The following is a 13,322-nucleotide window of genomic DNA, read 5'->3' as shown; positions in this document are numbered from 1 at the left end:
TGGGCTGTGTCAGTGGCTGCAACTTCCTCATCTCCCATCAACTTTTAAGAATTTTTTACACAAATGCCCTTTAACTGTTGAGGTAAGAAAATGATTTGCCAGCCTCCATTTAAACATTTGGTTGTAATAGCAAAACTATTTTATAGCTATATTTGAAAAATTACTAGTTGCAAAGGAAATTACTGGACAATCTAAAAGTCATAGCATTGATTTTTCAAATTCTGCAACAATAAACCACGTTTTATTTTCCTGCTTAAAAAGATGAATTTTCCTTTAATTAAAAAAAATGTAGAAAAGTAATACACGAAAACATTCTTGGCATTTATTCTTCGAAGCCACTCCTATTTTGCTTTCACCCCACCATTCCACTGAAACTACTCTGGACAAGATCATCAGTGACACCCAAGGTTGCTAAATAAAACGGACACTTCTCAGTCTTTTTCTTCTCAGAACTCTGTGGTATTCGATACTGTTGGTTTGTCTTCTTAGTCATATTCACGGAATGTCTTTGACCATCTACTATGTGCCAGGCCTCTCGGCAGTGGGGATACATTGGTGAATGAAACAGACGTGTTCCATGGCCTTATATAGTCTACTTTCTAGTGCGATTAAAGACAATTTTGTCGTGGTTGAAACTCCATCCTGGGCTTCCATGACACCACTCTCCTGGTATCTTAGCTTTATGACCATCTTCCGACGTCTTCACTGCTGGAGACTTCTGTGCTTACTCCCTAAATGATGATGTTCTTTAGGTTCTGTACTCAGTGCTCTTTGTTTATCCCATGTGCTCTTCCTAAGCCTTTAACACTTGTATCAGAATTCCAAAAATCTATATCTCTAGCCCAGATCTCTTTCTTGAGCTCCAGACTAGTATCTCGGATTGCCTTCCGGTGTTCCTTTTTATCCCACTGGCACATCAACTGTGAAGTGGTCAGTGATTCCTATCTTTTCTATCAGAATTCCGTATTTCCCATTTCTGGGACTGGCACCATCAACTACCCAGTTAGTCAAGTCAGAAGTCTGAGTCGTCTTAGATTCCTCTCTCCTTTATGCTTTACGGTGATTCCCTCACATTGTCGGTTCTACTTCCTAAATCTCTCTCACGTATCTCCCTCCCTTTCTGTCATTATTGCTGTGGTATCAGACCCTTACAGTTTCAAGCCCATGGCATTGCTGTAATCTATTATAGAAAAGGGGAGCATTAAAGCATATTGATGGGGCTTCCCTGGTGGTGCAGTGGTTAAGAATCTGCCTGTCAATGCAGGGGACATGGGTTCGAGCCCTGGCCCAGGAAGATCCCACATGCCGCAGAGCAACAAAGCCCGTGTGCCACAACTACTGAGCCTGCGCTCTGGAGCCCACGAGCCACAACTACTGAGCCCTCGTGCCACAACTACTGAAGCCCAGGCGCCTAGTGCCCGTGCTCTGCAACAAAGAGAAGCCACCTCAATGAGAAGCCCACGCACTGCAATGAAGAGTAGCAACTAGAGAAAGCCCGCGTGCAGCAATGAAGACCCAATGCAGCCATAAATAAATAATTTTTTTAAAAAGCATATTGATGAAGAGCATGGGTTTTGAACTGGACTCTCTGGGTTTGAATCTTATCTCTGCTGCTTACTAGCTTTGTAATTCTTTTTTAAAAAAATTATTTATTTTTATTTTTGGCTGCCTTGGGTCTTTATTGCTGCCCGCAGGCTTTTCTCTAGTTGCGGTGAGCGGGGGCTACTCTTCGTTGCGGTTCCCGAGCTTCTCATCGGGTGGCTTCTCTTGCTGCAGAGCACGGGCTCTAGGTGCGCGGACTTCAGTAGTTGTGGCACTCAGGCTCAGTAGTTGTGGTTTACGGCCTCTAGAGCGTAGGCTCAGTAGTTGTGGTGCATACGCTTAGTTCCTCCGCGGCATGTGGGATCTGCCTGTACCAGGGCTCGAACCCGTGTCCCCTGCACTGGCAGGTGGTTTCTTAACCACTGCGCAACCAGGGAAGTTCCTAGCTTTGTAATTCTTTACTTAACCTCTCTATGCCTTTGTTTCCTCATCTTTAAAATGGGAATTATAATAATACATTGGATAGTTGTGAGGGCTAAATGAATTACTATACATAAAGCACTAGAATAAAGGGCAAGCCCTTAGTATAATACCTGTCACATTAAAATGCTCACTCAATAGATATTAGCTCTACTAATTATTTTTTAGGGCTTTTCAGTCTTTAGTCTTTCTTCATCCAATTACATAAGTTGGACCATGTCATTCCCCTACTTAATGAAGCAAATAGACCCTAATCACTTTCAAGAAAAAATGAAAAAGCTCTTTTGTCCTGTCTACTTCTTCAACCTGTTGGAATTGCTTGCCCCTTCCCCCACAGCAATTCTAATTATATTTTTATGGGCAGATGATGCTCTCTTAATCTTATATAAAGTATGAATAAAAGCATTTTAAGAAAACATTGACATGTTTTATTGATTTATACCTAATCTAAGTAAAGACAGTGTGTGTGCTATGCAAATGCAGCTTTAAGACAAGTCCCCTAGGTACTCCCCCTTCCTAGCTCTAACCAGATTGCTGCCCCATTTCCCTCTTATGCAGAATTATGGAACAGCTGAGACCTAAAGGAGGAGAAGGAGCCAGCACTGGGGGGAACTGGGGATGAGTGTTCTGGGCAAAGGACCACCATGCAGCTTGCGGGATCTCAGTTCCCCAACCAGGGATTGAACCCGGGCCATGGCAGTGAAAACACTGAACCCCAACCACCAGACCACCAGGGAACTCCCATAAGAATGCTTGATCTTGATTAGAGCTATTAGTGATTATCTGTAAAATAAAAATATATCCCCCCACACACAAGTATGTTTATATTTCAACTGGCTTACATTTCACAGAAAGGACCTAGGCTCAGCCAAAACTTGCAACATGGCAACAATTGTGATTTTATGATAAATTCATGATGTATGCCCTGCAGCATCTAACTTACTCCTTGAATATAGTAGGGGCCCAATAAGTGTTTTTTGAATTAGTGAATGAAGTCATGATAGTCCATGCTATTCATAATCATAAAACTGCATAATTATAATTATTTTACATAACTTTAGAATTTACAGAGTGCTTGCTATGGTCTGAATGCTTGTGTCCCCCCCAAATTCATATGTTGAAATCCTAATCCCCGATATGATGGTATTTGGAGATGGGACCTTTGGGAGGTGATTAGGTCATGAGGGTGGAGCCCTCATGAATGGGATTAATGCCCTTATAAAAGACACCCCGGAGAGCTCCCTTGCCCCCTTCCACAATGTGAAGTCATAGCAATAAGGTACTGGCCATGAACCAGGAAGAGGGCTCTCACCTAACCATGATGGTACCTTGATCTTGGACTACCAGCTTTCAGAACCACCAGAAATAGATTTCAGTTGTTAATAAGCCACCTAGTCTGTGATCTTTTGTTATAGCAGCCTGAGCAAATTAAGACTGTGCTTTTATATCCATTATGCCATTTTGTTCTTTTTTTTAATTAAACTTTTAATTTTGAGATAACTATAGATTCACATACAATTGTAAGAAATAATACAGAGATCCTGTGTATCCTTTACACAGTTTACCCTAATGGTAACATCTTGCAAAACTCTAATACAATATTACAGCCAGGATATTGATATTGATATAGTCAAGGTACAGAAAAATTTCATTACCACAAGGACCAGTCATGTTGCCCTTTTACAGCGTACCCACCTTCCTCCCACCCCTGCCTCCTCCTTAATGCCTGTCAATCACTAATCTCCCCACTGGTATAATTTTATCATTTTCAAGGATGTTATATAAATAGAATCATACAGGATGCAACTTCTTGGGTTTATATTTTTTCACTGCAGATTCACTCAGATTATTCTGTATATCAGTAATTCATTTCTTTTTGTTGTTGTTGTTTTTTAAGTGTATAATTCAATGGTTTTTAGTATATTTACACTGTTGTGCAGCCACCATGACAATACATTTTAGAACATGTTCATCACCCGCAAAACAAACCTTGTACCCTTTAGCCACCATCCCATGGTTGTATAATAGGAACTATATTTGATCTTTGTCCCTGGATCCTGGCACAAAGCTCCCAAAGTCCTTGGAATTTTCTGAGTGATAGGAGTGCCTTTTGCCAATGATTTAATCAATTATACCTATGTAATTAAGTCTCCGTAAAACCCCAAAAGGTCGGGTTTCAGAGAGCTTCTGGGCTGGTGAACACATGGAGATGTGGGTAGAGAGGCACACCCAGAGAGCATGGAAGCTCTGTGCATCTTCTCACGTACCTGGCCCTTTGCATCTCTTCCAATCTGGCTCTTCCTGAGTTACATCCTTTTATAATAAACCAGTAATCTAGTAAGTAAGCCCATTTTCTTAGTTCTGTGAGTCACTCTAGCAAATGAATCAAACCTGAGGAGGGGGTTGTGGGAACCTTTGCTTTATAGTCAGTGGTCAGAAGCACAGGTAACAATCTGGACTTGGGATTGGCATCTGAAGTGGGGTGGAAACAGTCCTGTGGGACTGAGCCCTTAACCTGTGGGATCTGACACCCTCTCCATGTAGATAGTGTCAGAATGGAGTTAAATTTGTGGGACACCCTGTCAGTATCCACTGAGAAGTGGAAAATTGCTTGGTGGTGTGGAAAAGAACACACATTTTGGAGCCCCATCCCAATCTCTCTCAGCTGTAGGCATCCACTTAATCTATTTTCTGTCTCTATAGATTTGTCTATTCTGGACATTTCATATGGATGGAACCATACAACATGTGGTATTTTGTGACTGGCTTCTTAGAATAATTTTTCAATGCTCATCCCTGTTACGGCATGTCTCAGTACCTCTTTCCTTTTTAATTTTAGAATAATGTTCCATTGTATAGATATACCACATTTTACTTATCTATTATTTTTTTCTTTTCTTTTACTTTCTTCTTTTTTTTGTTTCTTTTTAGTTGTTTCTTTTTTTTACTTATCTATTATTAATCAGTTGATGGATATTTGGGTTGTTTCCACTTTTGACTATCATGATGTATCATGATGGTATTATTTTTTATATTATATACATGGTGAACATTTGTGTACAGGTTTTTGTGTGGTATTTTCGTTTCTCTTGGATATATACCTAGGAGTAAGATTCCTAGGTCATACAGTAATGAACTGCCAACTTGTTTTACAATGTGACGGCACAATTCTACATTCCCACCAGCAATGTATGAGTCTTCCAGATTTTCCACATCCTTGTCAAAACTTTGTTGTTGTTTGTCTTTTTTTTTTTTTTTTTTTGCGGTACGTGGGCTCCGGACGCGCAGGCTCAGCGGCCATGGCTCACGGGCCCAGCCGCTCCGCGGCATGTGGGATCCTCCCGGACCGGGGCACGAACCCGTGTACCCTGCATCAGCAGGCGGACTCTCAACCACTGCACCACCAGGGAAGCCCTGTTGTTTGTCTTTTTTATTATAGCTATTCTGGTGAGTGTGGAGTATTAGTATCTCAATGTAGTTTTGATTTGCATTTCCCTAATGAATAATGATGTTGAGCATCTTTTCACATGCTTATTGGTCGCTTGCCTACCTTCTTTGGAGAAATGTCTATTCAGATCCTTTGTCTAATTTTCAGTTGGGTTAATTGTCTTTTTATTATTAAGTTGTAAATTTCTTTATATATTCTGGATACAAATCCCTTATCAGATACATGATTTGCAAATATTTTCTCCCATTCTGTGGGTTCTCTTTTCATTTTTTTTGGTGGTGTCCTTTGAAGCACAAAAGTTTTAAATTTTAATGTAATCTAATTTATCTTTTTTTTTTGGCACTTGTGTTTTTGGTGTTGTATTTAAGAAACCTTGCTGAACCAAGGCCACAAATTACCCCTCTGTTTTATTCTAGGAGTTTTACAGTGCTTGCATTTAGTTCTATGATCCATTCTGAGTTAAATTTGCATAAGGCATGAGAAGGGGTCCAAATACATTCTGCATGTGAATATCCAGTTGTCTCAGCACCATTTGTCGATTGTTTATCTTTTTGCATCTACTCATGAGGGATATTGGTCTGTGGTTTTCTTATCTTGTAATTTCTTTGTCTGGTTTTGATATCAGGATAATGCCTCATAGAATGAGTTGGGAAGTATTCCTTCCTCTTCAGTTTTTCTGGAAGAGATTGTGCAGAATTGGAATTAGTTCTTCATTAAATATTTAGTAGAATTTATCAGTGAAGCCATCTGAGTTTTCTTTGTGGGATGATTTTTAACTACAAATTCAATTTTCTTTAATAGATACAGGGCTATTCAGGTTATTTTGTTTTTCTTGAGTGAGCTTTGGTAGTTTGTGTCTTTTAAGGGATTTGTCCATTTAATATAAAATTTCATTTTTATTGGCATGATGTTATTCATAAAAGTTACTTATTATTCTTTTAATATCTGTAAAATCTGAAATGATGTAAACTATCTCATTGGTAATATTGTTATTTGTGTCTTCTCTCCTTTTTTTCCTAATAAGACTGGCTAGAGTTTTATCAATTTTGTTGATTTCTGATTTATTTCATTTCTTGTGCTTATTTTGGGTTTAATTTTCTCTTACTTTTCTAGTTTCTTTAAGTTGAAGCTAAGGTCATTGATTGGAAAATTTTCTTCTTTTCTAATATAGGCATTTAGTACTATATATCCCCCTTCAAGTATTGCTTTCTCAACCTTTCACAAATTTTCATATACTGCTTAAAATTTTTTCAGTTCAAAATTCTTTGTAATTTTCCATTTGACTTTTTTTTTTTTGCGGTACGCGGGCCTCTCACTGTTGTGGCCTCTCCCGTTGCGGAGCACAGGCTCCGGATGCGCAGGCTCAGCAGCCATGCCTCACGGGCCTAGCTGCTCCGCGGCATGTGGGATCTTCCCGGACCGGGGCACGAACCTGTGTCCCCTGCATCGGCAGGCGGGCTCTCAACCACTGCGCCACCAGGGAAAGCCTTCATTTGACTTTTTATATTAATGATTGTCATCTGCCAAAAAAGCCACTTTTACTTCCTCCTTCCCAATCTAAATGCTTTTAATTTCTTTTTCCTTTATTGATTGTACTGGCTTAGAATCTCCAGTACAGTGTTTAATACAAGTGACAAGAGTGGATTCCTTGACTTGTTTCTAATCTTAGGGGGAGAGCATTCACTCTTTCACCATTGATGCTGTGATGATGTCGTGATGTGAGCTATGGACTTTTCTTATGCCTTTTATCAGTTTGAGAAATTTACCTTCTATTCTGACTTTTTGAGAATTTTTTTTTTTTTTTTTTTTTTTTTTTTTTTTTTTTTTGTTCGCGGGCCTCTCACTGTTGTGGCCTCTCCCATTGCGGAGCACAGGCTCTGGATGTGCAGGCTCAGCGGCCATGGCTCACGGGCCCAGCCGCTCTGCGGCATGTGGGATCTTCCCGGACCGGGGCAGGAACCCGCATCCCCTGCGTCGGCAGGCGGACTCTCAACCACTGCGCCACCAGGGAAGCCCCTTTTTGAGAATTTTAAAGAATTGTGGTAAAATATACATAAGATAGAATTTACCATTTTAACCATTTTTAAGTGTATAGTTCACTGGCATTAAGTACCTTCACATTGTTGTACAATCATCACCACCACCTAACTCTAGGACTTTTTCCTCTCCCCAAACTGAAACTCTGTACCCCTTAAACAATAACTCCCCACTTCCCCTCCCCCAGCCCCTGACAACCACTATTCTAGTTTCTGTCTCTATGACTTTGACTATTCTAGGTCCCTCATGTAAGTGGAATCATATATTTGTCCTTTTGTGACTGGCTTAGTTCACTTAGCATAATGTCTTCAAGGTTACTCCGTATTGTAGCATGTGTCAGGATTTCCTTCCTTTATAAGATTGAATCATATTCCATTGTATGTATATACCACATTTTGTTTATCCATTCATCTGTTGATGTACACTTGGTTGCTTGCCCCCTGCCAGTCTGTTCAGGCTGCTATAAGAACATACCGCAGACTAGGTACCTTATAAACGACAGAAATTTATTTCTCATAAATTCTCTAAAATTATTTCTGGCCTCTTGGAGGCTAGAGGGCCAAGATCAAGGGACCAGTATGTTCAGGCGAAGGCCCTCTTCCTGGTTGATAGCCGACACCTTTTCTCTGGGTCCTCACATGGTGGAAGGGGCTAAGGGGCACTGTTGGATCTCTTTTATAAAAGCACTGATGCCATTCATGAGGGCTCCACCCTCATGAACTAATCAGCTCCCAAAGACCCACCTACTAATAAATTGGTGGGACCCATCACCTTTGGGAATTAGGATTTCAACATATGGATGTGATTGGTGGGGGCTGGGGGGGAACGACACAGACATTCAGACCATAGCACCACCTTTTGGCTATTGTGAATAATGCTGCTATGAACATGGGTGTACAAATATTTGCTGGAGTCCCTGCTTTCATTTCATTTGGGTATATACACAGAGGTGGAATTGCTGGACTTTATGGGAATTCTATGTCTAATTTTTTGAGGAACTGCCATCATTTTCCACAGCAGCTGCACCAGTTTACATCCCTAGCAGCGATGCACACAGGTTCCAATTTCTCCACATCCTTGCCAACACTCTATTTTCTTTTCCTCCCTCCCTCCCTCCCTTCCTTCCTTCCCTTCTTCTCCCTCCCCTTCTCCTCCTTCTCCTTCCCCTTCCTCTTCCTCTCCTTCTCCTTCTCCTTCTTCTTCTTCCTCTTCTCCCTCTCCTCCTTCTCCTTCTTCTTTTCTTCTTCTTCTTCCTCTTCTTCCTCCTCCTCCTCTTCTTCTTCTTCTCCTTCTTCTTCCTCTTCTTCCTCCTCCTCCTCTTCTTCTTCTCCTCCTCCTCCTCTTTCTTCTCTCCTTCCTTCCTTCCTTCCTTTCTTTCTTCCTTCCTTTCTTTCCTTCTCTCTTTCTTCCTTCCTTTCTTTTTTCTTCCTTCCTTCCTTCCTTTCTTTCTTTCTTTTTCTTTCTTGCTTGCTTCCTTCCTTCCTTTCTTTCTCTTTCTTCCTTCCTTTATTTTTCTTTCTTTCTTTTCTTTCTTTCTTTCTTTCTTTCTTTCTTTCTCTCTCTCTCTCTCTCTCTTTCTTCCTTCCTTCCTTCCTTCCTTCCTTTCTTTCTTTCTTTCTTTCTTTCTTTCTTTCTTTCTTTCCTTTCTTTCTTTCTTTCTTTCTTTCTTTCTTTCTTTCTTTCTTTCTTTCTTTCTTTCTTTCTTTCTTTCTTTTCTTTCTTTCCTTCCCATCCCAATCAGTATCACATTGTTCTGTGCCTGGGTCTTAATTTATAAAGGTGACTGAATGGCAACACGGAGAGAACAATGCCATTGAAGGAAAAGTTTAATATTACTTACAGTTCCCCTAGAAACAAGAGGCAATATTCCTCTGCCTTAATCATGCCAGGGCCAGGTACCAGGCAACTAGAGACCACCCCTATAGTTTAGAACCTGCCAAAATTATTCAAACTAGCCAATCCGAAACTGTTTACCCTGCCCTGTCTTGCCTTTCCATTGGCAATCCCACTAAAGTCTCTGGCCTGAGTCTATCCCTCACTCATCACTCAGTCACCTTTATAAATTAAGACCTGGGCATAGAACAATAGGCGCAGTGTGCAAGGTGACTCAACTTTTGATGGAGGGAGCTTGCCTCTAGGCTGCTCTTGGCCTACTAACTGGACTTACCAAACAGCGAGTACTGCCCAGGAAGACATGGCTGACCATTGGCACACTGGCACTCTGGCTGCACTGCTTCATGCTGTATCTGCTATACACTGCCATGGTCCTCCAATTAAATCTAAGAGGACCTCAAAGGCACTTGCGTCTATGGTGCTCCTCATTTAGTTTCAGGTGCTAAAGTCTCCATTCGTGGTTGCTGTAATTCCATAGTTGGCATCTTACCTTGGACAGCTGGGTCAACTGGGCCAAACCTGATTTTCCTGGTTCGATGCACCTAGGTTCCGGGCAGTGACCTCTAGATCCTGGGCAGTGACACTGGAGGTGATTAGGATCACTGGCTAATTTACAAGATAAAGCTCCCTGCCCAAGGGAGTGAAGAGAGGCTTCCTCTGATGAGAGCATGTTGGATGTGAGTCTGATCCATCGACCCAACAGGGCTGAAGTCAGCAGTGGACACTCAGGCTCCTGCTGGAGTTTCCCCTCCCAATAAGCAATTAAGACATGGCCTGCTCTTCTAGAGGGAGTCCCCGGGGAAGAGTCTTGGCGTTGGTCCCTGGTGAGCTCTACAGTTCTGCTGGTGATGCAACTCAGGGTGCCTTTTCACAGCAAACCATGGCACTCAAACACTAAAGTTTGTTTCAAAGGCAAATCCTTTTGTTGCTTGCTTTACTGCTGTCACATTTTTCCTTTGATCAAGTGGGATATAAGGAACCCATCCTTGGAGACCTGTGGCTCAATGTTTAAATAAAAAAGAGGCTGTGGAGAAGAAGGGGAACTTTAATCCCACTCCCCCTAAAACACCTGAGTTGGTCTCTCAGCTCACTTGAGATTATAAATCTCCAGGTCCCTGTGCTTGGGTACTCTCAAATGCTGCTGCCTATGCATATGCTAAAGTCTCATGTTTAAAACAAAATTATCACAAAACAAAAAATGTAAAAGATAAAGTTGAGGCCACCATTGCTCTCCTAGATGTCACCCCTCTGAGGTTGATTGGGGTACCCTAGAAATAGAGGCCACTGCTCAGAGCAGAGGCTACTGGGGATCACCAGGAGCTTATCAGGTAAACACCCAAAAGAAAAAAAATGAGGGGGAGAAGTTTAGCCGCCTATAAATATTACAGACCATTCTAGAAACGTGTTTAATAGGGACAGCGTTGGTCCCAGGGAGAGGTTGCTTAGAGGCAAGAGGTCCCTTTTTTCTCCCCTCTTTCCCTCTTCTCATCTGGGCACAAAAACTAGACTGTGGCTTTAGTTAGGTAGCTACAAGTCAAAAACAGAAGAAAAAGGAAAAAAAAGATAAAGATAAAAGACTGCCACTTTTGGTGGCTACAAGCCCAAGGGAAAATAAAGAGGAACTTTAAGCCATATGTACTGAGCAAATGCCAGTTCTAACAAGCATAATGCTAGCCCTAGATTACTTATTGATTTTGAAACAAACCCTAGCTAGATACAGGAGGAGAAAATAGAAGGTAATTAAATTATGTAAACATGTATAATATTTTCATATAAATATATAATAGGTGAATTGTGAGTATATATAAAATATATAACTAAATTAAAACAAAATCCCCCAATTTGATCCAATTGGAAATTTGGAATTTATATATTAAAGAATTTATATAACAAAATGATAAAAAAAAATGCTGATTGGCTTTTGTGCCTCTACAGGCTTGGTTCTAAATTAACTTTAATACTTGCTAAAATACATCACTTGACAAGAACTTTATGGACTTAATCAAGATGGGGCTTAAATTGCAGTTGTGCCTGGGGATCCCAGTAAATTTAAACATCATGTCCCCTAAAATCTAAAGAAGGTAACTAAATATAAAATGAAGAAAAAATGGGTATACCTCACTCTAATTGTAGCCTTGCCTAAGTATCCAAAGACATAATACCTATTGCCCTAAAATATTCTATATTGGGCATAGATGCTCTAACACAATATAATAAATTAAGACTAAAGTAAGTCTTTGAGACTTACAAATTGGCTTAATAATATGGGACCCCATGGACCTGCAGTTAAAATAACCTGGTTCAGTATAAGTTAAAACATGGAGCTCAAGGATTAAAACTTATTACAGAAAACCTAATTAATAAAGGAGTGATTATCTGCATTTCTTCTCCATTTGATAGCCCAGTGTTGCCTGTTCTTAAATCTAAAAAAAAAAAAAGAATGAAAAGAAAAATGGTGTGTGTGAGGGTACTCCTCATGATGGATTATTACCACCTTTATGCTGTGGTCCCATTCACCAAGGCCCCCATACCAGATATCCAATATTATCAAAATCAATGATTCTATTCAGTCAACACCTGGGAAATATTTTTCTTTTATAGATCTGGCTACCGTTTTCTGTCCAGTGCCCATTTCAACAGCCTCTCAGCTGCAATTTGCCTTTACCCCTGAAGGGACACAATACATCTTCTCCAGCCTACCCATGGGGCACCTCAGCAGCTTTGCCATCGCACTCAGTCCTTATAGACAAGATCTTAACTACATCCACCTTCCTCCAGGAGCACAGGTATGACATTCCATTGATAACATCCTCCTCCAAGGAAATTCATTAGACACACTCATTAAGGACATACAAATCCAAACACAAATTTAGCTCTTCTTCGGTTCTAATGACAACATATTTCTCATTTACCAATTTTACTCCCAAATGAAAATCAACAGGCACTCTTGTTAATACCCGCTCCAAACTCCTTCACTAAAGAGACTTTGGCAACCTCTTCTCATACCTCCCAGCGTCTCTGGACCACTCCTGATGGCCGTAGGTTGCCCAAGGGTTTCTGGTGCAATAAACTGCCCTTACAAAAAATGCCTGGCTACCTACTTGACCTTCCTAAAGATAGAGGTTCTCACAGATCTTGAGCCTGTGACCCTTCATAGCCAGCTGCCCATTATGCTTTGAGTCATAGAAACAGCACCCCACCAGCTTGGCACAGCTACTGAGGCCTTCTTTTTTTTTGTCGGTACGCGGGTCTCTCCCTGTTGTGGCCTCTCCCATTGCGGAGCACAGGCTCCGGACGCGCAGGCTCAGCGGCCATGGCTCACGGGCCCAGCCGCTCCGCGCGCATGTGGGATCCTCCCGGACCGGGGCACGAATCTGCATCCCCTTCATCGGCAGGCGGACTCTCAACCACTGCGCCACCAGGGAAGCCCAACTGAGGCCTTCTTAATCAGCACGCAACCAAACCTGGGCCTTCTGACATGTTCTACTTGCAGGAGGGGATGGCTTCCCCTGTCCTTAGTCCCTTGCCAGATTCCAGGGTGCTGGAGGAAGTTACCGCTCCCCCAGACCCTTGGCTACCTGGGAAACCCCCTGGGATTAACTGTGCTAACAGCAGTAGATTATGCAAATGGCCCTGCTAAACATCATACATGATGGAGCTCAGTGGAATGTTGCTGTTTTGCATCCCTTAGCTAGGATGTCCCTAATAAACGACAGGACACCAAAAACCACACACTTGGCCAAACTTCAGGCAGTTATCTTAACACTGGATGCCCTGACCAACAAATGGTCACATCTTCACGTTTATTATAAACTGGTGGGCATTGCCTAAAAATCATCTCTACCAGGTTAAAGAACTCTGGAAACTCTTGCCTCACAGATACCCAAAATATAAAATTACACATGTCTTTCTATACATTAAG

This window comes from Phocoena phocoena, chromosome X (assembly GCF_963924675.1).
Source record: "Phocoena phocoena chromosome X, mPhoPho1.1, whole genome shotgun sequence".
Taxonomy (NCBI): domain Eukaryota; kingdom Metazoa; phylum Chordata; class Mammalia; order Artiodactyla; family Phocoenidae; genus Phocoena; species Phocoena phocoena.
This window is presented reverse-complemented; position numbering follows the sequence as displayed.